The sequence below is a fragment of the Phyllostomus hastatus genome, unplaced genomic scaffold (assembly GCF_019186645.2).
Source record: "Phyllostomus hastatus isolate PE091 unplaced genomic scaffold, TTU_PhHast_1.1 phas_contig_196, whole genome shotgun sequence".
In the NCBI taxonomy this organism is placed as follows: Eukaryota; Metazoa; Chordata; class Mammalia; order Chiroptera; family Phyllostomidae; genus Phyllostomus; species Phyllostomus hastatus.
Genome location: NW_025333709.1, coordinates 42,231,920 through 42,254,583, shown reverse-complemented (window position 1 = coordinate 42,254,583; position 22,664 = coordinate 42,231,920). Strand labels below are relative to the sequence as shown.

The following is a 22,664-nucleotide window of genomic DNA, read 5'->3' as shown; positions in this document are numbered from 1 at the left end:
TTTTAAAGTTGCATTTTAATCCCATAGATATAATGAGGAACCAACTAGTGAAACAATTTTCTATGCAAAAAGTATTTGAAGTTATATATAGCTTACTGTAAGGAGCAAAATTTTTAAAGTGTGACTAAATCCACAGAAAGACTGATGAACATGAAAGCAATACCAGAAAAATATTTTAAGTCAATACTTAAAATTTCTGAAATTATAAAAATATTTTTGTTAAAAATTATTTTCATTAATATCATTATTTTAATGGAGTATATAGTGAGATAACTTACTAAAAATTCATCTCTTTAGAGTATAAAATTTCAGCATATTTAATGTTTACAGTCATGAAACCCTCACCACATCATCATAATTTAATTTTAGAATGTTTTTGTCACTCTCAACGTATATTTCATATCATTAGAATTCACTTTCCATGCCCCTTCATAGCCTTAGGCAAGCTAGATTGAGAGATAGGTACAAAACTGGGAATACACATTTCTCAAAAGCATATATCATAAGATACCAACATTGACCATATGGTTACCACCCATAAACCAAGACTCAGCAAATTTGAAAAATTAAATAATTTTGTGAAAAATAAGTCAGAGTCAATGAAAATATCATCATGGAAATTTTAACACATTTAATTGATGATCATAAAAATTACATGTATCAAGGTTTGTGCTGCACTTCAAAGGAAATTGAGAGCCTAAAGTGCACATAGATTTAAAAAGTAACAAGACTAAAACACTGTGAACTAAGCTGGCATTTTAAGATCTTAGAAAAACAACAGCAAATTTAACCAAAGTAGAAGGAATTAATATTAAAGGGGAAATGAATTAATATATTACAAACACAATGAAGATGATCCATGAGTCCAAACAGTCTCTAAACAGACCAAATAAATAAACTCCTGGCAAATTGGATCAAGAAAGAAATAGAGCAGTACAAATTACCAACATCAGAAATAAAGAAATAGCAGAGCCATCAGGCACTAAAACTTTTGTTATCAGTGTATTAGGTGTAATGATATAAACAAAATTCTCTTTAAAGAAAAAATTAGTATAAAACACAATTTATACAAAATGACACAAGAATCAGCAGAAATCGAAATTTTGAATTGCCAAATAATACCCATTAAAGAAATTGAATCTTTGTGAAAAACTATTAAAACTTTCAATTGAGTCCTTGTTAAAACTACTAGAACTACCAATAAAGAAAACTCCTAGCACAGATGCTTTCACCAGTGAATATTCACAAATACTTTAGAAAGAAATACCCCAATCTTCCACATACTCTTCTAGATAATGTGGACAAAAAGAGGGTCCACACCCTAAACCTGGCAAGCTCAGGGAAGGCCTGTGTGGAAGGCCTTTCCAACCCAGTGACCAAAAATAACCACATAGGATGGTCTGAAAGTAACACTTCCTAACTAAAGGGGGTCATGGCAGGTAGTCACTTCCTAGTCCATTATCTTTCTTGACAAAGGCCAGTCTTAACTGAGACTGTCTATGGTCTTTTTCCATCTATGGTAACATACCTTTGAGATGTCAGTTTAATTTCCTTTTTCGAGACCCTGCAGGGAACAATCACAGCTCCAGAGCAGAAACCACAGAATCCTGCCATTGGCATTGTTGTCATGTTCATTGTAAACTGTTAACACCCTAGACCCACCAATGTAAAAGTAGTATGTGTCACTCTGGCCAGATGGCCCAGCTGGTTTGAACATTGTAATTGTTTATTACATTCTAAACATTCATTTTAAACATTCTAATTGTTTATTATTGGTATATAGAAATGCAATAGGTTTTTATGTAATACTTATTCTGTATTCTGTAACTTCACAAAATGCATTTATTGGTTTTAGTAGTTTTGTGCTGGTGTCTTTAGGGTTTTATATATATATAGCATCTAGTCACTTGCAAATAATGAGATTTTTATTTGGATTCCTCTTATTTCTTTTTCTTACAATTTCTGTGCTAGTACTTTTAATGCTACGTTAAGTAGAAGTGGTGATGGGGGGCATCCTTGTCTTGTTCTTAATCTTGTAGGAAAAGCTTTCACCTTTTCACCATTGAGTATGATGTTAGCTGGGGGTTTGTCAACTATGCCCTTTATTATGTTGAGATATGTGCCTTATATGCCCACTTTGCCGAGAGTTTTAATCATAAAAGGATGTTGAATTTTGTCAAATGCTTTATCTGCATCTATTGAGATGATCATATGATTCTTTTCTTTTCTTATTATTAATGAGGTGTATCACACTGATTGATTTATCATAGTTGAATCATCCTTGCATCCCTGAGATAAATCCCACTTGGTCATGGTGTATAGTCCTTCTGAAACTAATTTTGTTAAGAATTTTTGCCCTGGCTGGCGTAGCTCAGTGGATTGAGCATGGGCTGCGAACCAAAGTGTCGCAGGTTCGATTCCCAGTCAGGGTACATGCCTGGGTTGCAGGCCATGGCCCCCAGCAACCGCACATTGATGTTTCTCTCTCTCCCTCTTTCTCCCTCCCTTCCCTCTCTAAAAATAAATAAATAAAATCAAAAAACAAAAAAAGAATTTTTGCATCTATGTCCATTAAGGAATTTGGCCTCTAATTGTATTTCTTTGTAAAGCTTTGTCTATTTTTTGTATCAGGATAATGCTGGCTTCATAGTATGAGATTGGAAGCATTCTTCCCTCTTCAATTTTTAAAAGAATTTAAGAACAGGTATTAATTCTTCTTTAAAAGTTTGGTAGAATAACCTGTGAAGTCAGCTGGTCATGGGCTTTTGTTCATAGAGAATATTTATTACTGCTTCAATTTCTTTCTTTTTCTGACAATAATTTTTCTTTTGTAATTACAGTTGACACACAATATTGTATTAGTTTCATATGTACAACCTCCAGTAATTAGATATTATGTAACTTATTAAATGATCATCCTAATAAATCTCATACCCATCTGACACAATACATATTTATTAGAATATTGACTATATTGCTTATGCTCTGTTTTACATTTCTATGACTATTCCGTAACTACAAATTTGTACTTCTTAATCCCTTCAGCTTTTAAACTCATCTCCTCAAGCCCCTCCCACCAGACAAGCATCAATTTGTTCTCAGTATCTATGAGTCTGTTTCTGTTCTGCTTGTTTGTTTATTTTATTTATTAGACTCAATTGTTCATACACATACTTTGCCATCTTATTGTTCATACTTTATCTTTTTCTCTTCTTCTTTTTAAAGAAGACTAACATTTCATGTAATACTGTTTGGGTGGTAATTCACTCTTTTATCTTCTTCTTGTCTGGAAATATCTTTATACCTCCTTTGATTCTAAATGATAGCTTAGTTGTGTAGAGTACTCTGTCATGTAAATGTTTGTGTGCTTGAAATTGTCCCAGGTGTTCCTTATACTACTCTCATTTTTTGAAATTCTTTTTCCTTTTTTGCTGTTCTGATAGGGTGTTTTCTTCTTTCTTGTTTTCCAAATCTCTGATTTGATCCTCTGCTTAATCATCTCCACTCTTAATTTCCTATAAAGTATTCTGCATTTTAGTATAGTCTTGGTTTATGACTGGTTATTTTTTTAAATTTTATTTTAATCATTGTTCAAGTACAGTTTTCTCCCTTTTACTCCCAATCCAGCCCACCTCTCAACCCTCCCCACTTCCCTCCCATTACCACCCTCCCCCTAGTTTTTCTCCATGTGTCCTTTAAGTTTGTTCCCGTGAACCCTTCCCAATGTCCCCTGAAATTCCCTCTTCTCTTCCCTCTAGTCCCTGTCAGCCTGTCCTCTATTTCAGTGTCTTTGGTTATATTTTGCTTGTTTCTTTGTTTTGTTGTTTAGGTTCCTATTAAAGGTGAGATCATATGGTATTTGTCTTTCACTCCTTGCTTGTTTCGCTTAGCATAATGTTTTCCAGCTCCATCCAAGCCGTTGCAAAGGGTAGGAGCTCCTTCTTTCTTTCTGCTGCATGGAATTCCATTGTGTAAATGTACCATAGGTTTTTGATCCATTCATTTACTGATGGGCATCTTGGTTGCTTCCAGCATCTAGCTATTGTAAATTGTGCTGCTATGAACATTGGGATGCATGGGTTCTTTTGGATTGGTGTTTTAGTATTCTTAGGATAGAGTCCCAGCAGTGGAATTTCTGGGTCAAAAGGCAGATCCATTTTTAGTTTTCTGAGGAAGTTCCATACTGCTTTCCCTAGTGGTTGTACCAGTCTGCAGTCCCACCAACAGTGCACTAGGGTCCCCTTTTCTCCACAACCTCTCCAACACTTGTTGTTTGTTGCATTGTTTATGATGGCCATTCTGACTGGTGTGAAGTGGTATCTCATTGTGGTTTTAATTTGCATCTCTCTGATAGCTAGCGATATTGAACATCATTTCATGTGTCTTTGGAGTTTCTGTATGTCATCCTTGGAGAAGTGTCTGTTCAAGTCCTCTGCCCATTTTTTAATTGGATTCCTTGTCTTCTTAAAATGCAGTCGTGTAAGTTCTTTATATATTTTGGAGATTAAACCCTTGTATGACTGGTTATTTTTTATGTTTTCTAGTTCTATTTTTATGTTTCCTATCTCTTTGTTGAAGTTCCAACTAAGTTTGTACAGTCTTTTCCTAAGTTCACTGAGCATCTGTATAAACAATATTTTGAACTCTGCATCTTGTAAATTCTTTGCCTCCATTTTCTTTAGTACATTTTCTGGAACTTTTTCAGTTCTTTCATTAGGACATGTTTCTTTGTCTCCTCATTAAGTCCAGCAAGTTCAGAGAATCCGAAAGAAGTTGGACCCAAGGAGGAACACACCAAGGCACACCATAATTACATTTCCAAGATTACAGGTAAGCAGAAGATCTTAAAAGCAGCAAATGAAAAGGAGACAGTTACCTACAAAAGAGTTCCCATAAGACTATCAGCTGATATCGCAAAAGAAACCTTACAGGCAAGGCTGGGCTGGAAAGAAGTATTCGAAGTCATGAAAGGCAAGGACTTACATCCAAGATTACTGTATCTGGCAAAGTTATCATTTAGAATGGAAGGGCAAATAAAGTGCTTCCAAGATAAGGTAAAGTTAAGGGATTCATCATCACCAAGCCCTTATTGTTGAAATGTTAAGGGGACTTATCTAAGAAAAAGAAGAAGATCAAAAATACAACCAGTAAAATGACAACAAACTCACAACCATCAACAACCAAACCCAAAAAGCAGAAACAAAAATGAACTAAGCAAACAACTAGAACAGGAACAGATTTACAGCAATAGAGATCACATGGAGGGTTATCAGCAGGGAGAAGGATGGGGAGAATGGGGGAAAACGTACATGGAAGAAGAAACATAAATTATAGGTACAAAATAGATAGGAAAAGATTAAGAATAGTTTGAAAAATAGAGAAGCCAAAGAACTCATATATATGGCCCATGGACATGAACTAAGATGGGGGAATGATGGTGCAAGGGGAGATACAGGGTGGAGGGGATAAAGGGAAGAAAAAAATGGGACAACTGTAATAGTATAATCAATAAAATACATTAAAAATAACAATTTTTTTGTTTTAAAGTCTTCTTATCTGATAAAGCATTGCTACCTCAGCTTTCTTTTTATTTCTTTTTGCATGGAATACATTTTTACATGTCTCCTTTTTCTGACTATGTGTCTTTGAATTTGCAGTGTCTCTTGTAAGCAGCACATTAATGAAGCAAGTTTTTTTTTAATCTATTTAGTTGCCCTATGTCTTTTTAAAAATGTTTTTATCCTCACCAAAGGACATTTTTTCATTGCTTTTAGAGAAACAGGTAGGGAGAGAGAAAAGGAGAGAGAGGAGAAACATCAATGTGAGAGAGAAACATTGGCCAGTTGCCTTCTCATATGTGCCTCTACTGAGGATCAATACTGCAACCTGGGTAAGTGCCATGATTAGGAATCAAACCCATGAACTTTTGGTCTATGGTACAATGCTCCAACCAACATAGCCACACCAGCCAGGGTACCCTATCTCATTTCACTGGACCATTAAATACATTTACATTTAAACTAATAATGTATAGTACCTATGTACCTATTGCCATTTTGTTAATCATTTTTGTTGCTGTTATAGTAATTTTCTGTTCTTTTCTTCTCTTAATCTCTTCCTTTGTGGTTTTCTGCTTTTCTGTATTGCTTTGCATGTATTCCTTCCTCTTTGTTCTTTTTATACCATTTTTAGGGTTTTGTTTTGTAGTCATCATAAAGTTTATGTATTTCTTCTATATCTATAGCAGTTCATTTTAAGCTAATATACATTTAAGTTCAAATATATTCTATAAGAATTATTTTTTTACTTTCCCTTCCACATTTTGTTATTGAAGTCATGTTTTACATAGTTCTGGGTTGTGTATCCACTAATTACTTATCATATTTTGAGTTGGGTTATATACATTTATTCTTTTGACCTTCATACTTTTTAGATATTGGATTTGCTGTATTTATTAAATATACCTGTGATTTTTTTTTATATTTCTTTATTTCTGGTTATGCCCTTTCCTTTTCTACTTAAAGAAGAGCCTTTGAATAGAAATAAGACAGACTTACACACACAAGGTCATCGCTAACACTTATAATCATAGAACAGACATTAAATCCACTTATTTACAAACAAGATCATCTACATTAGCTTTTACAACTTCTCTGTGAATACTCTGATTATTTATATGAGGTTACTATATTTACTTTGAGGTGCAGAACTTAGTATTTTAACTCCTGATTGATTTCTCCTTCAATAAACTTGAGCAATGAGGAAAGAGATCATCAGTTCAGAAAGAAGCATGTGTTCCAGTAGGATGTCTATGAAATGGATTTTGATTCTTCTGCTGCTACAGCTGAGTTGTCATTTCAGCCCTGGAGGTTGTGGGAATGTGCTGGTGTGGCCCATAGAATACAGTTATTGGATCAATATGAAGACTATCCTGGATGAACTTGTCCAGAGAGGTCATGAAGTGACTGTTCTGATATCTTCAGCATCAATTCTTGTTAATCCAAATAAACCATCCGCTATTAAATTTGAGATTTATCCTACACCTTTAAAAAAAAGATGATTTTGAGAATTTTTTCAAGCAGCTGACCTCTAAATGGATATACACACCAAAAGATAGACTTTGGACTTATTCTTCACTAATGGAAAAAATTATTTTGGAATATACTCATTTTTTTCTGAAGCTCTGTAAAGATGTAATTTTGAACAAGGAATTTATGACAAAACTACAGCAAGAAAAATTTGTTGTTCTTGCAGATGCTGTGGGACCCTGTGGTGAACTGCTGGCTGAGCTACTTAACATACCTCTTGTGTACAGTCTCCACTTCTTTCCTGGCTTTGCAATTGAAAAGCAGAGTGGAGGATTTCCAGTCCCTCCATCCTATGTATCTATTATCTTGTCTGAATTAAGTGATCAAATGACATTTATTGAGAGGATAAAAAAAAGTTGTATGTGCTTTATTTTGACTTCTGGTTTCAAATGTTTCATGAGGACTGGAATCAATTTTATAGTGAAATACTAGGTAAGTTTTGTTTTTATTTGGTAGTATGAAATTCTAACTTTCTTAGTGCCTTGGAAGGTGAGTTTGCATAAATATTAAGTGTTATATAAGTAAAATGTGGAAATAAAATTATAAATTCATCTCTCATTTTCACAAATATTATGGAAATACTTAAAGGGTCATTGAAGAATTCCTTCCTCTAATATATTTTTATTTAATTTAAAAACTGGTAATATTTTGCCATATTACCTGAATATTCTTTCATGATATAGTGGCTCTATCTCAGACTCAGGAACCTATAATACAGAGTTTCTAATGATTTCACATCCCTTCACTAACTACTTACAATTATTCCATTTAAACGTCCAAAAACTTGTTGAAGGGTGGGCATGTAAGTCAGTAAAATATTGGGTTGGCCAAAAAGTTTGTTTGGATTTAAAGTAAAAGTAAGAGACACATTTTTCATTTTCACCAATAATTTTGTTTTTTCTCTCTTTTTTTATCGTTATTCAAGTATGCTTGTCTCCATTTTCCCCCATCAATCCCCCAACACAAGCCATCACCACCTCCCAACTTCAATCCTATTTCCCTTTGGTTTTGTCCATGTGTCCTTTATACATGTTCCTTGATAATCCTTCCCCCTTTTCCTATGTTATCTCCTCCTACCTCCTCTCTACTTACTGTCAGTTTGTTCTATATTTCAATGTCTCTGGTTATATTTTGCTTGCTGGTTTGTCCTGTTGATTAGATTCCACTTATAGGTGAGATCATGTGGTATTTCTCTTTCATTGACTGGCTTATTTCACTTAGCATAATGCTCTCCAGATCCATTCATGCTATCACAAAGGATAGGAACTCCTTATTTCATTCTGCCAGATAGTATTCCATTGTGTAAATGTACCATAGTTTTGATCCACTCATTTACTGATGGGCACTGAGGTTGCTTCCAGCACTTGGCTATTGTAAATTTTGCTACTATGAACACTGGGGTGCATAGGTTCTTTTAAATTGGTGTTTCAGGATTTTTAGGGTATAACCCCAACAGTGGAATTGCCAGGTCCAACAGTGGAATTTTAGTTTTCTGAGGAAATTCCATATTGTTTTCCACAGTGGCTGCACCAGTCTGCATTCCCACCAACAATGCACTAGGGTTCCCTTTTCTCCACAACCTCACTAGCTCTTGTTGTTTGCTGATTTGGTTATGATGTCCATTCTGACTGGTGTGAAGTGGTATCTCATTGTGGTTTTAATTTGAATCTCTCTAATGGCTAGTGAGCTCAGCATCCTTTCATACGTTTCTGGTCCCTCTGTATGTCCTGCTTGGAGAAATGTCTGTTCAGGTCCTTTGCCCATTTCTTTAATTGGGTTTTTGTGTTACTGAAGTAGAGTCATGTGAGTTCTTTATATATTTTGGAGATCAAACCTTTGTCCAAAGTATAATTTGCAAATATATTTTCCCATACAATTGGTTCCCTTTTCATTTTTCTGATGTTTTCTTTAACCATGCAGAAGCATTTTATTTTGATGAAGTCCCATTTGTTTTTTCTTTCCTTTATGTCCTTTGTTCTAGGGGACATATCAGTGAAAATATTACTGCATGGAATATTTAAGATTTTCCTCCTGATATTCTTCCTTAGGACTTTTATGGTGTCATGACTTACATTTAAGTATTTTATCCATCTTGTGTTTATTTTTGGATATAGTGTAAGTTGTGGTCAAATTTCTTTCTTTCTTTCTTTCTTTCTTTCTTTCTTTCTTTCTTTCTTTCTTTTTTTTTTTTTTTTTGCATTTAGCTGTCCAGATCTCCCAACACCATTTGTTGAAGAGGCTATTTTTATTCCATTTTATGCTTCTTCCCCCTTTGTCAAATATTAATTGAGCATAGACACTTGGGTTTATTTGGGGGCTCTCTATTCTGTTCCATTGACCTATGTGTCTGTTATTATGCCAGTACCAGACTTTTTGGTTATTGTAGCTTTGTAATATAGTTTTATACCAGGTATTATGATCCCTCCTACTTGGTTCTTCTTTCTCAGCATTCCTAAAGCTTAAAATTTTTTCAGCCTTCTTTTGTCCAGTAAACTCCTTATTTGGCCTTCCATTTTAATTGAGAGCATTGCTGGGTAGAGTAGTCTTGGTTGCAGGCCTTTGCCTTTCATTATTTGGAATATTTCTTGTCATTCTCTTCTGGCTTGTAATGTTTCTATTGACAAGTAAACTGCTACCCTTATTGGTCCTCCTTTGTATGGTACTTCCTGTTTCTCTCTTGCTTCCTTTAAAATTCTCTCTTTGTCTTTTAATTTTACCATTTTAATTATGGTGTGTCTTAAAGTAGGCCTCTTTAGGTTCCTGTTGATCGGGACTGTCTGTACTTTCTGGATTTGTGTGACTTTTTCTCTCATCAAATTAGGGAAGTTTTCCATCATTACTTTTTCAAATAGGTTTTCTATCTCTTGCTCCTCTTCTCCTCCTTCTGGTATCTTCATTATACAGATATTATTCTGTTACATGTTATCCTGTATTTTCTTTAACCCTCTTCATTCTTTTTGAGTCTTTTTTCCTTTTCTTGCTCTTTCTGGGAGATTTTTTCTACCTTGTCATCCAGCTCACTGATTTGATCCTCTGTTTCATATAGCCTGATTTTGATTCCTTCTACTGTGTTCTTCAATTCAGAAATTGTATTCTTCATTTCCTCTTGGCTCTTGTTGGTAGTTTCTATGTCCTTTTTCATGATAGTGTAATTCGCAGTACATTGAATGTAGCTTCCCTGTAGTTGCTGGTAATTCTCACTAAGCTCATTGAGTTTCCTTATAACCATTGTTTTGAACTCAATATCTGATAGTTGACTTGCCTCTATTTCATTTAGTATATTTTCTGAAGATTTCTCCTTTCCTTTCATATGGGGATTGTTTCTTAGTCTTCTCATTATTTGTGAGACTCTTCTTATTTGCTTTTGATTCTTAAATTGATCTCTTTTGACTCCCTGAGTTTACAGTGTGAACTTCTATGATAGGAGACCAATTAAATTCAGTGGTGCTGTCTCCTTGATTTCTTGAACTTGATGCTCTTAGGATGCCTTTATGCAATTTATGTTGGCTCTCTGGATATAGCTGGGTTTTGATTGTTGTTGGGTCAATCTTTGGTGGGTCCTTCCCTCCAGCTGTTTGAAAGAAGGTCATTCTACCCACTATGTCTTGTATGATGTGTTGGGAACCACCCTGCCTGGTATCAGAAGCTGTAACCCCCACCAAGCCTAAGGATGAGGGAAAGACCTTGGACCATTAGCCACCAAGGAGACAAAAGCTTATCTTCCTGGCAGGAGTGCCGCTTCTGCCCCTTTTACTTCACCCTGCCTGGCCCCCAATGCTTGGTCAGTTAGCCAACGATGGGTAAGATTCCCTAAGGGGGAAACAACCTAAGACAGGCACAATCACGTGGGAGGACCCCAAGGAAGGACTTTGGAGGCTACAGCAAAAGCGGGTGATGGACCCTCGCCCCTTGGCTTTGACATAGCCTGAGTCCTCATTGTCTGCAAGAAAATCTCCTAATCTCTTGGCTGCCTCACTTCCCTTGCTCCACCTAAGCCTGAAACAATGACAGAGGGTTGTGCAGCCCTGTGCTGGAAAGGGCGGGTTCCCTGGGTGATCAGGCCTAAGAAAGAATATGTAAAATCCTGTGAAACCTGTTTAGTTTAGAATGTTCTCAACTGAATGATAAGAGTCCAAGGAAGAAGTAAGTTTATTCCTTAAAGATTTTTACAACTCTTTGACCCTGACTCAAAATAGGCCCTCCTAGTTCCTTGTTATCTATTGTTTGATCCTTACTTCCTGGCAATGAGTAATGAGCTTTACCTGAATTCTTACGCAAATGAGCCCAATAAAAAGCCTGCTCGGGTGGGGGAATGAGGCACTCTCCCTTAGAGGTGCTCTCCCCTAGGGAGGGTAGCCATGGCGCTTCCCACTAGAGAGAGTAGCCATTTCATACCTATTTCTCCACAGGACTCAGTTGTCTCTGTGTATGTTTTTCTCATGTTTCAATGAGCCATCCACAGCATTCTGCAGTCACTGCCGGTCAGTGGCCATGTCAATGATGTGGCAGACTTCAGCCAGCAGAGTCTGTGTGTTGTGGCTGAAGACGAAAACAAATGCACACAAACTATAATAGTCCTGTGGAGAAAAAGAGACAGTACGAGTACTCTCTTAAGATGAGAGTCCGGCAGCCACTTCTCTCAAGGAGAGAGCACTTTGGCCACTCTCTCAAGGGGAAAGCTCTCTGACCCTTTCCTGGACAGGCTTTTATTATTTTTCTCAGGTCTTATATCAGAGAAGGATTTATTTATCTATTACATAGAATGCTGTTGTCTACATTTTAGGTGCAATCAAGGAAATGAAAATAACAAATGCAGAAGAAAAAGGTGATGAGCTAATTACACTCCATCCTTGGGAAAATTCATACAGACTTTGGAAATTACCTTGAAGATAGGCAATAAACACTGTTTCAGACCAGGGTGAAGGAGTTTTAGCAAGAGCAAACCATAACAGTCTGGATGCATTTTCTAGGCCTGATTCCCATGGGAAAACCCAGTTGGAGGGTCTGGATCCTGCCCACCGCTTCACTCCTGTCAGTTTTCCATACAAAGCTGAGTCACATTTGCCAGATTTAAAACAAACCAGTTCCCTACAGTATTCAGGTGCTGTCTTAACAAAACCACAAAGCCCAGGGAATAAACCCACATCCCCCAAAATATATCCCCCCACCACAATCCCACTATCAACAGCAAATGAACCAGTATTAATAAGGATGCAAAAAGATTAAGACTATTATAAGAAAGGAGAGAAATGAACTATAGTATAAAATCTAGTGACTTAATATGCAAAACTTGATGGACAAGAAATGAATGTTAAAAAGCTATGCAGAAAATAAAATATTGCTAATCATGGAGAAGACCACCCTGGATTTCCTCTCAGTAGCCTCTAGTATTTACCACTGCTTTTCCTTTCTGGATCCATCTCTGGTGATGTCAGACATTGACCCTGTCTGACCTTAGGCAGCCTGCTCTGAGACTGCCAGGGATCTGCTGTCTGTTGCTGTCTCCTTCAGCTGTTAATCTAGTCACTCTGCACTCAGCAGTCAGTCTTAAGCCCCACAGGGCAAGGCAGAATCTCTCGTGATGCTGGGGCTATTGTTTCTCTGCAGGCTGCTATTGCATTGGGGTATTGGTCTACCTGAGAAGGATGGCTGCTGCCATAGGGGCAAAGACTCAGAATGAGGATCCCAGCTACTACTCCCTCAGTTCTTTCCCCAAAACTTCTGTCCTCAGTCTCTCCTCAATCATCTCTAGTCCACTCTGCTCCCCCTTTTCCAGTGATTGATTGTCTGTGGCTGTCTTCTTCAGTTGTTAATCTAGTCACTCTGCACTCAGAAGTCAGGCTTAAAGCACTATAAAGCCAAGAAAGAGTCCTCCTGGGGTTACGCTGTTGTTTTCCATCAGGCTTCAACAGCTGGTAGGGGAGCAGTCTGCCTGAGCAGGATGTCTGTGTTGTATGTGGCATTACTCAGCACCAGGATCCCTGCTACTCTCTCAGATCTCTACCCAAAGATTCTGCCCCCAGTCTCTCCTCAGGTGTCTCCAATCCACTCTGCCCCTGCCTTTGCCAGAGCCCGGAGTACATGGTTCCAAATAAAAATTTGTGCATTGACCCTTTAAATGTTTTTTGCATCTCCAACCATCCATCTCTAGCAGAGAGCAACCCTGCTGCTTTTCACTGTCAGTTGTTATCTGTGTAATATTTGGGCTCTGGCACTCTAGGCTGGGATCCCAACTTAGGGCTTAGACCCTATTCTTCTCAAGGGGATCCAACCGGCTGCTTAATTATCCCTCCACCACTGCCACCTGTGGTGTCACAGCCAGACCTCTCAAGTCTATACCACACTCCTTACCAGTCAGTTAGTGCCGAAGATGATTCTTTTGTCAGTCCAAGGTGACAAAGCTTCTCTTTCACTAATGTTCAGTTGTTTGTTCCAGGTGGTTTCTCCACAACTCAGTTGTAATTCCAGATTGGTCCTGGAGGATGCTGGTGTGGCTTCAGTTCACCCTTCTGCCACATGCCTTTTCCTCATTCATAATGTTATTGAATAGTGCATTCACCATTTTGTTCCACTACCTTCTGCTATTTTCAGGCAACTTCATAATTCCATCTCCCCAATACTTTTTATCTTTTTGAGCAAAGAACTGTTACAGGTGCCTTATGCAGTCTTCCAGGGAACTGAAACTTTTCCTGTTAATAGAATTTTGTGAAGACCTAAATGAATGGAAATCTGAAAGTGCAATATCTGGTGAATATGGCAGATGAATCAGAACTTCCCAGCCAAACTGTAAAGTTTCTGCCTGGTCATCAAAGAAACATGTGGTCTTGAATTATTCTGATGGAAGATTTTGTGTTCTCTTTTGACTAATTCTGGATGCTTTTTGTTAAGTGCTGCTTTCAGTTGGTCTAACTGGGAGCAGTACTTGTTGGAATTCATCATTTGGTTTTCTGGAAGGAGCTCACAATAGAGGATTCCCTTCCAATCTCACCATATACATAACATCACCTTCTTTGGATGAAAACTGGCCTTTGGTGTGGTGGGTGGTTCATTTTGGTTGCCCCACAGTCTCTTCCATCACATATTATTGTAAAGTATCCACTTTTCATCATCCATCACAATTTGTTTTAAAAATGGAATGTTTTCATTATGCTTAGCTGAGGAATCACATGCAGAAATATGGTCGAGAAGGCTTTTCTCAATTAACTTATGTGGAATCCAAACACCAAAGCAATTAACACAACCAAGCTGGTGCAAATGATTTTAAATGCTTTATTTGGATACTTTGAGTATGTCATCTATCTCCCACATGGTATAATGTTACTGTTCTTCATTAATGTTTTGATTAGGTTGCTATTAGCTTCAAGCGGTCTACTCTACCATAGAGCATTGGCCATTGAGAAACACCCAGCATGAAACTTTAAACCACTTTTGACACACTTGAGCACTCACAGCACCTTCCCCATACACTGCACAATTTTTTGTGTGTTTCAGTTGCATTTTTACATCTCTTGAAATAACAATGCATGATATGCCAAAATGCTGCTTATTTTTTTCCATCTTCAATATTAAAAGGGCTACACAAGAATCCACCAATTTTGATGTTTTTTTAAATGCATGTTGATATGACAGCTGTCACAATACAATCTAACATAATTGTTTCAAATGAAGTTAAAGACAACTAAGCACTACTGGAGTCATCTTAAGGAAAAAAAAAACCTTTGGGCCACACCATATATTTTGTCAAAACTCTCCCTTTAAAGACAAAATGAGCCAAAATTAAGAATGAAGACATCTATTATTATACTTTATGAAAATATTCCAAATATTCCAGCAGTTATTTGCAAATATTTTTATTAATGTACAAGAATTATTAAGCTCCTAAAATAAGCCAAATGCAGTTATAGTACCAGTAAATTGCTTGCTAAATTATAAAAACCACACAAAATAATCTAGGGAAAAGTGTTTCCATGGCTATGGTAGAATTAATTGATTGAGGAGTTGAAATCATTGTTTACATTTGCATCTATTACTGTTGCAGCTTTATAGAGTAACCAAATACATGTTTAGTCTATGATTGCTTAAGTTTAATCATCTTCTATGATTCTGAATGTACTGATGTGATGTTAGAGAAGAAAAACTATTACACTTTATCACAAGTATAATTCATATATATAAACAACATAATATAAAGTATGTATATTATATAATTATGTTTGCTTATAAAATCACCAACAGTTTAAAGATCTTGGCTACACTAGTCCAAGCTCCTTTCAGGAAATTTCCAGGCACATTAAACTGCTCTCATTTTATCTAATTTTTTTTTTTTTGCGATTTTTACGTGAAGGAAGACCCACACATTATCTGAGTTGATGGGGAAAGCTGAAATGTGGCTCATTCAAACCTATTGGGATTTTGGATTTCCTCTTGCCACATTTTGAATTTGTTGGAGGACTCCACTGCAAGCCTGCCAAACTCCTGCCTAAGGTAAAACTATCCGTTTTTGCTTTACTTTGTTTACTTTGCATTTTTAGTAGTAATGATTCTGTGTTCTTCATTTAGAATGTCTCATCACACTGAGAAAGATATGGAATATAAGGAAAGTAACATGACAATTAGAAACTCATATATTTCTATACTATTACAAGAGTCTGAATGTCATTATCATTACAGAATAAAGAGTTATACTTGGGAGACTTTCGAAACAGGGTCAGGTAAAATAAGGCCTTCTTAATTCAGTACATAAGAAAGTGTAAGTCATAATTCAAAGAATAATTTTAATGTCACTAGCATAGTGCAAGGATAAGTGATGGGTATATAGAGGAGCAGACACAATTTTTGCTCTCACACAAAAGATATTCCACTTGAAAAGATATAAGCAAGTAATAAAAAGTGTGTGAAAAGTATTATAATAAAGAAAGAACACAATGCTACTATGATGTTAGAAAATATCCCATGGGAATGGATCACACTGCATCAGGAGTGACAACAGCAATCAAGCATAAGTGAGCATAAGAGATCCCTTTTTCTGTCCCCTTCAAGAACAAAAATGTGTTATCTATCCATGAACAAAAATGTCTCTGTGGAAGGTGGGATCCAGCATTACATGCCAAGGGACCTGGAAAGAATCTCACCCACCTGTACATCAGGTAATAGGCAGAGAGACACCTGGCTGGCTGTGATGCTTACAGGACATTGTGAATTGTTGCAGGCCCTCCTGGCTGCAGTCCAGGAGTACTTAAAGACCTGATATGGGCAGTCATCTATGGCTTAGAGAGTTGTTGGGGAAGTCCAGATTTCCAGGGGAGAAGTTCCAACACAGTATTAGAGCACAAAATATATTCATTTAAATGCTTTGGTATGAGGTAGAGGGAAGATTGACTTTGCCAGCATCACTCCTTCCCAAAGGCACCACAGTTTAAAGCCAAGAGAAAGCCTGTGATTTCTCCAACAGGAGATAGGATGAGTGAGTGAATTGAGGCAGAGTTTTCCCTAGTGTGCAAATCAGCCCTTTTGAAATGAGCTTCCTGGTTAGAAATTTCTCTAGTACAGAAGGTAATAAAATCTGGAAACTGATAAGGATTGGAGAACACAGAGTAATTCTGAAACAATTTGGGTGAACATGACTTTACCAGGAACTTCATATACATTGAACTGAGCTACTCAAGAAGGTGACCAGATCTCTGCTGCAGAAAGCCCAGCTGTATCTCTCCCACCATGGGGCAGGGCAATCCTTTGGAGACCCAGTGAGGTGATCATGAAGGTCCCTCACAGCTAGTTGCATGCAGCACATTCTAATAAATCATCCATTTTAAATAAGATTTCAGAACAAAAGGTGGCATTCATAAATAAGCCAGAAACCTAGTAACTTAAATAAATACCCAGAAAGTACAACTCTGGATTATGAATAAGAATTTTACAGCTATTTCATGGAAATTTCAGACAATTATACCAGACTTATGAACTATACTGACTATCCAGCTTGCAGAGAGTGATTTAGGGAGACAGATCCAAAACTGATGTGGACACAGGAAGATCCTGAACTCACACCATGCATGAACACACTGAATATACACCTACATGTAGAGTAAATTCTCCTGAAAAATAACTGAGGGTAGAGGGAACAGCTTATGCACAACAAAAGCAGAGAGATTCCATAGAAAAGGTTGAGAAACTGAGAGAACTCTTTGGATTTTATGGAAACACTGGAATTAGAGATGCCAGTAAGTTCCATTGTTTACATTCTCTTTCCACAGATAACATGGGCAGAAATTTAATTCAAGTGGTATAGTCCATGTGCAAGGCCACCATAGTGTGCTGTAACCTGCTCACCCCACACCCACTCTAACCTCAGACAGCCGAACTGCCATAACAGCATAACAGCGCTGCAGCCACAGGCCCCTGGCAGCTCCCAACCCAGCCAGCCAGCCTAGCAGGGTGCCCCCAGGGTGTGTACTCTGGGACTCTGCCTCTGCATGCCTTCACTGTGGCTAGCCTGTGTGCCTTAAGGACCACTTCAAAAGCCACTCCATCAGGACAGATAGTTCTTTATCTAATCCTTAAAAACAAACACAGAAAATAAAACAAACACAGAAACTAAAACAAATGAGGAAACACAGAAATATGTTCCAAATGAAAGTGTAAAAAAAACTCAGGGATAAAATCTCTAAAGAAACACAGATAAGTAATTTGCCTGATAAAGTATTCAATATAATGGTCATGAGGATACTCACCAAACATGAAAGAAGAATAGAAGACCACAGTGAGAACATTAACAAAGAGTTACAAAATACAAAACACAACCATCTGAACTGAAGAATACAATAACTAAAATGAAAAAAATATATATGCTAGAGGAATCAACAGATTAAACAATAAAGAAGACTATGGTAGCAACTTGAAAGACAGAATAGTGAAAATCAGGAGAGCAAAAACAAGAAAGAATTAAAAAAAAACAAGAATAATTTAAGAGACCTCTGGAACAACATCAAGAATACAACCATTCACATTAGAGGAGTCCAGAAGGACAAGAGAGAGAAAGGTACAGAAAAACTATTTTCAAAAAATGGCTAAAAGCTTTCCTAACCTGGAGAAGGAAACAGACATCCAGGTCTAGGAAGTTCACAGAGTTTAAAACAAGATGGTCACAAAAATATCCTCACTAAGATTTGTCATAATTAAAATGACAAAAGCTAATAATAAAGAGAGGATCTTGAAGGTAGCAAGAGAGAAATAGTTAGTTACATACAAGAGAAACATCATAAAACTATCAGTTGATTCTAAGGAGAAGTTACATGCCAGAAGGTTGTAGCAGAACATATATCAAGTGCTAAAAGAATAGAACCTACAACCTAGAATACTCTGCCAGACAGGCTTGTCATTGAACATCAAAGGAAATTAAAAAATTTTCCAGACAAGCACAAATTAAAGTTCATGACCAATAAACCAGCTTTATAAGAAATATTAAAAGGCCTTCTTTAAACAGAAATAAAATGCCTATAACCAGGAATAAATAAAATCTCACTGGTAAAGCCAAGCCTATAATAAATACAATAGACCAGCCATTTAAAAAGCTAGTATTGAGGAAAAATGGGGACAATTGTAATTGAACAACAACAACAAAAAAGAATTAGATACCTAAGCAGAAATAAATAAGTAATAAATAATAAACAAACACCATGGGAAATATGGTCAAAAATATTATAACTATGTATGGTGGAGGATGGCACTAGAAATGATAGGGGATCACTTTACAAGTTATATAATTATGCAACCACTATGCTGCACACCTGAAACTAATGAAAATAATATTGAATGTCAACAGTTGTTTAAAAATAAAATAATATTTTTAAAAGCTAGTATGAAGGCTCACATATAATAGTAGCAATATAACAATAAGTACATAGACGATGTACAATAATAAAAGGTTATAAAATATTATGTCAGAAACAAAACATAGAAGGGATAGTAAAATATAGCTCTTCTGTAATGTTTGGAACACTACAAAAATGCATGTTGGTTTAAAATAGACTGTTATAGATATAGATCAATATATATGAACCCCATGGTAACAACAAACCATAAATCTACAAAACACAGCCCCCCAAAACAAAGAAAAAGAACCCCTTCCAAAAAGAAAAACAACAAACCAGCAGGCCAAAATGGAAGATCAGTAAAGGAAGAAAGAAACAGAAAAGAACAACAAAAAAATACTAAAAAACAATTACCAAAATGTCAAAAGTACACCTATCACTAATTACTTTCAATGTAAATGGAATAAATTCTCTAATAAAAATACATAGTGTGGGGACGCAAGTTGGCTGCAGAATAGGTGAAGATACACACACCTCCACTTTGTGTGAAACAGCATTTACAGCTAAATTAAAGAGCAATCAACTTTGAATGACCCACTGAAAGACAGCTGAACAGGAGTATTATATCCAAAGATTTCTAGAAAACACTACACAGCGACTGATAATCAGGGCAGAGAGGGCTGGCCCCTGCACCCAGGTGGGGTAGCTAAGAAGCTGGAAAGAATGCTTGGTGGCTGCAAAAGTCTCCCCTAGGGAGTGTGGGGGTCTCAACCATATGTCAGGACCCCAAACCAGGGAAGCATGGCCAGGAAGAGAGGCCTGCATAGAATCAGTGATAATCAGCAGGGACTCTGCTCTGTCTGCTGGAAGCAAAAGGGAGAGTCTGTTAGCATCCCAGGTGCTCTGCTAAAGGTCAACACACAGGAGCTCACTCTTTGGCACTCACCCAGGGCTCTGGTAGTCTTAAGCCAATTCAGGGCATATGGAAGCCATAAAGAGAAGATCTGAGTGGTGAGGTTCTAGAGAAAGATCCAGAGGGTCCACTACTGAGGTCCGTCCTAAGTCAACATCCTGCATTGTCCTCAGGAGCCATAGTCAAGGGCAGGCCCCCTGTTCTTACAGCACAAACTAGGGCAGGGGGCAAGCACTAACCTGATCCCTAAAATACTAGCAATACCATCCTGCCACGCTGGAGTCAAGCAGAAAGGATTGTCGGCTGCACCCACAGGGACATGAGGCATATTCTTTTCCTGGAGAAACATAGGCAGACTCTCAGAAGGCCGATGAATCTTTCCCCCTACTCGCAGGTTAAACAGGTGCCCTGAACAGAAAGAAGGCACCCTCAGCAGAATACGCCCTTGTCAGGGTCTCTGGCAGCATGGCTGTGGAACCGAGGGAAAAGGAGCAGCTCGCTCCCCTGCCATTGGCCTGTGCCAACCACTACGAAGAGCTGCCTTGATCTTCACTTCCCAATCTCATGGGGCCCATTCTGTGGAGCAGAGTTCAGCAGGGTGGAAGAGGGCACAGTTCAGAGCTGGGAGATGTGGCACAACACCCTCAAAACCTCTCATAAGGGTCTTTGGCAGTTTAGCTGCAGAGCTAAAGAGAGTCTCACTGGCCCCATTTCATTGGGTTCAGTTCCTTGAAGAGAAGGGTTCAGGGAGCTCAGCTTGGAGCCAGGAACTTCAAAGTGCAGCTCCCCTGGGGTCTCTGCAATCACCAATGTGGAGCTAGGGCAAGGCATGCAGCTTGCTCTCTGCCTGTGTGCCAGCACCATCCACAATGGAAGACTAACTAGATCTGTTTTTATAAATACCACCGGACCCCTCCTGCTGGGCTCAGTTCCTTGCAGGGCGGGCAGCTCCGATCAAGCTGGGACATTCAGAGTGAACTGCTTTCAGAGACTCCAGTCTGGGGCTTCAGCAGTCATGGCTAAGGGTGGGCTCTTGTGGCCCAGCCAGTGTCACACACACACATGTGTACAAATACATGAAACAAAAAAATTCAAACTCATCAACTGTGTCCTCCAAAGAAACTAAGGGATTAGGTTTGTTAAAAACAGCCACTGGTTGAAAAAAAAAATGGAGGTGCCTCAAAAAATTAAAAACAATAACCACTTGGTTTGGATGTATATCCAAAATGATGACAAAAGAATCCTGATATTTCCACACCCAAGTTCATAACAGCACTATTCACAAGAACCGAAAGGTGAAAACAATACAAGGGTCCATTGATGGATAAATCAATAAACAAAATATGGTATTTACACAGACAGGAGTATTGTGTGTTGTGTGCCCTTGAGTCAGCTCCTACTCCTGAAGACCTTATGAATGAGTGATGTCCACAAAATCCTAGCCTGAGCAGCCCTCACAGCTCCTGTAGCCTCATGCCTATGGCTTCATTTATGGAGTCATGGACCTCACATTTCATCTTCCTCTTTCCTGCTGCCTTCTGTTTTCCCAGCATCATTAGCTTTTCAGAAGAACCCTGGCTTCTCATCATGTGCCCAAAGAATGGAAGTCTCAGTTTTGTGATTTTTGCCTTCGGAGATATTTCAGGATGAATTTGCCCTAAGACCCACTTGTTCATCTTTCTGGTGGATCAGAGTTATCTGTAGAGGAATATTACTAACCCTTAAAGTTGGAGGAGATTCTAACAAATGCTGGAACATATCTGAATCTTAAGGACATTTTGCTGAGGGAAATAGGCCACTCGCAGAAAACAAATCCTGTATTCCACTTATATAAGGTATCTAGACTACTCAAACTCACAGAAACAGGAAGCAGAATAACATTTGTCAGGGATGGGTGAGATGGAAAGAAAATGGAGAATTACAGTATAAGAAAGACAGTTCCCATATGCAAGATGAAAAAGTTCCAGATCTGGGTTGAACAACAAGAATACAAATGCTACTCCACTGTACATATAGAAATAAATAGGTAAGATGTTCACTTTGTATTATGTGTATTTTATCACAATCTTAAAACACTAGACCCACTAGTCACTACACTAGTAACTACTTACAATAACTAATTTTCTCTCTTTAGTTATTTGTAGCAATGCTTTCACTAGTGTTCACTCTGCTGTTACTCTTTTCTGATGGGAAAATTTCTTCCTTCACAGGAAATGGAACAGTTTGTCCAGAGCTCTGGAGAAGATGGGATTGTGGTGTTTAGCCTGGGGTCGATGGTCACTAACTTGACTGAAGAAAATCCAATATGACTGCCTCAGCCTTGGCCCAGATTCCTCAAAAGGTTAGACAAAGTACCTTAGAGTGGAAAAATAATGAGTGTGTTAAACTCGCTAAGGGGTCTGATTACAGAAATTCCTACATGAAAGGTAAATTCTTATGATAGCCCCAATTTAACTAAGATAGCAATTTAAAAACAAGGTGCCCATGGCAGGTGCTAAAGTGATGCAGAGAGTGTTTTGTTTGGCAATAACATTGGCATTAACATGGTGACCACAGAGAAGTGTATTTCAGAGGTACAGTGTGAGGTCTGGTATTATAACAACACTGTAGACAGGTCTAGATATGGACAAATTTTACCCTGACAGTTGCTCCTTTTTCTTTCTTTCTTTTTTTAAATATATTTTATTGATTATGCTATTGCAGTTGTCCCATTTTCCCCTTTTATTCCCCTCCACCCTGTACACCCTCTTCCACCCACTTTTCCCCCTATAGTTCATGTCCGTGTGTCATAAGTTCTTTAGCTTCTACATTTCCCATACTATTCTTGCCTTCCCCCTGTCTATTTTCTACCTA

At 37.7% G+C, this 22,664-nt stretch overlaps 1 pseudogene; it reads left to right on the top strand.

The window, feature by feature from the left end:
• Positions 1 to 6,805: 6,805 nt before the first annotated feature.
• Positions 6,806 to 22,251, top strand: LOC123815636 (annotated as a pseudogene).
• Positions 22,252 to 22,664: the final 413 nt, after the last annotated feature.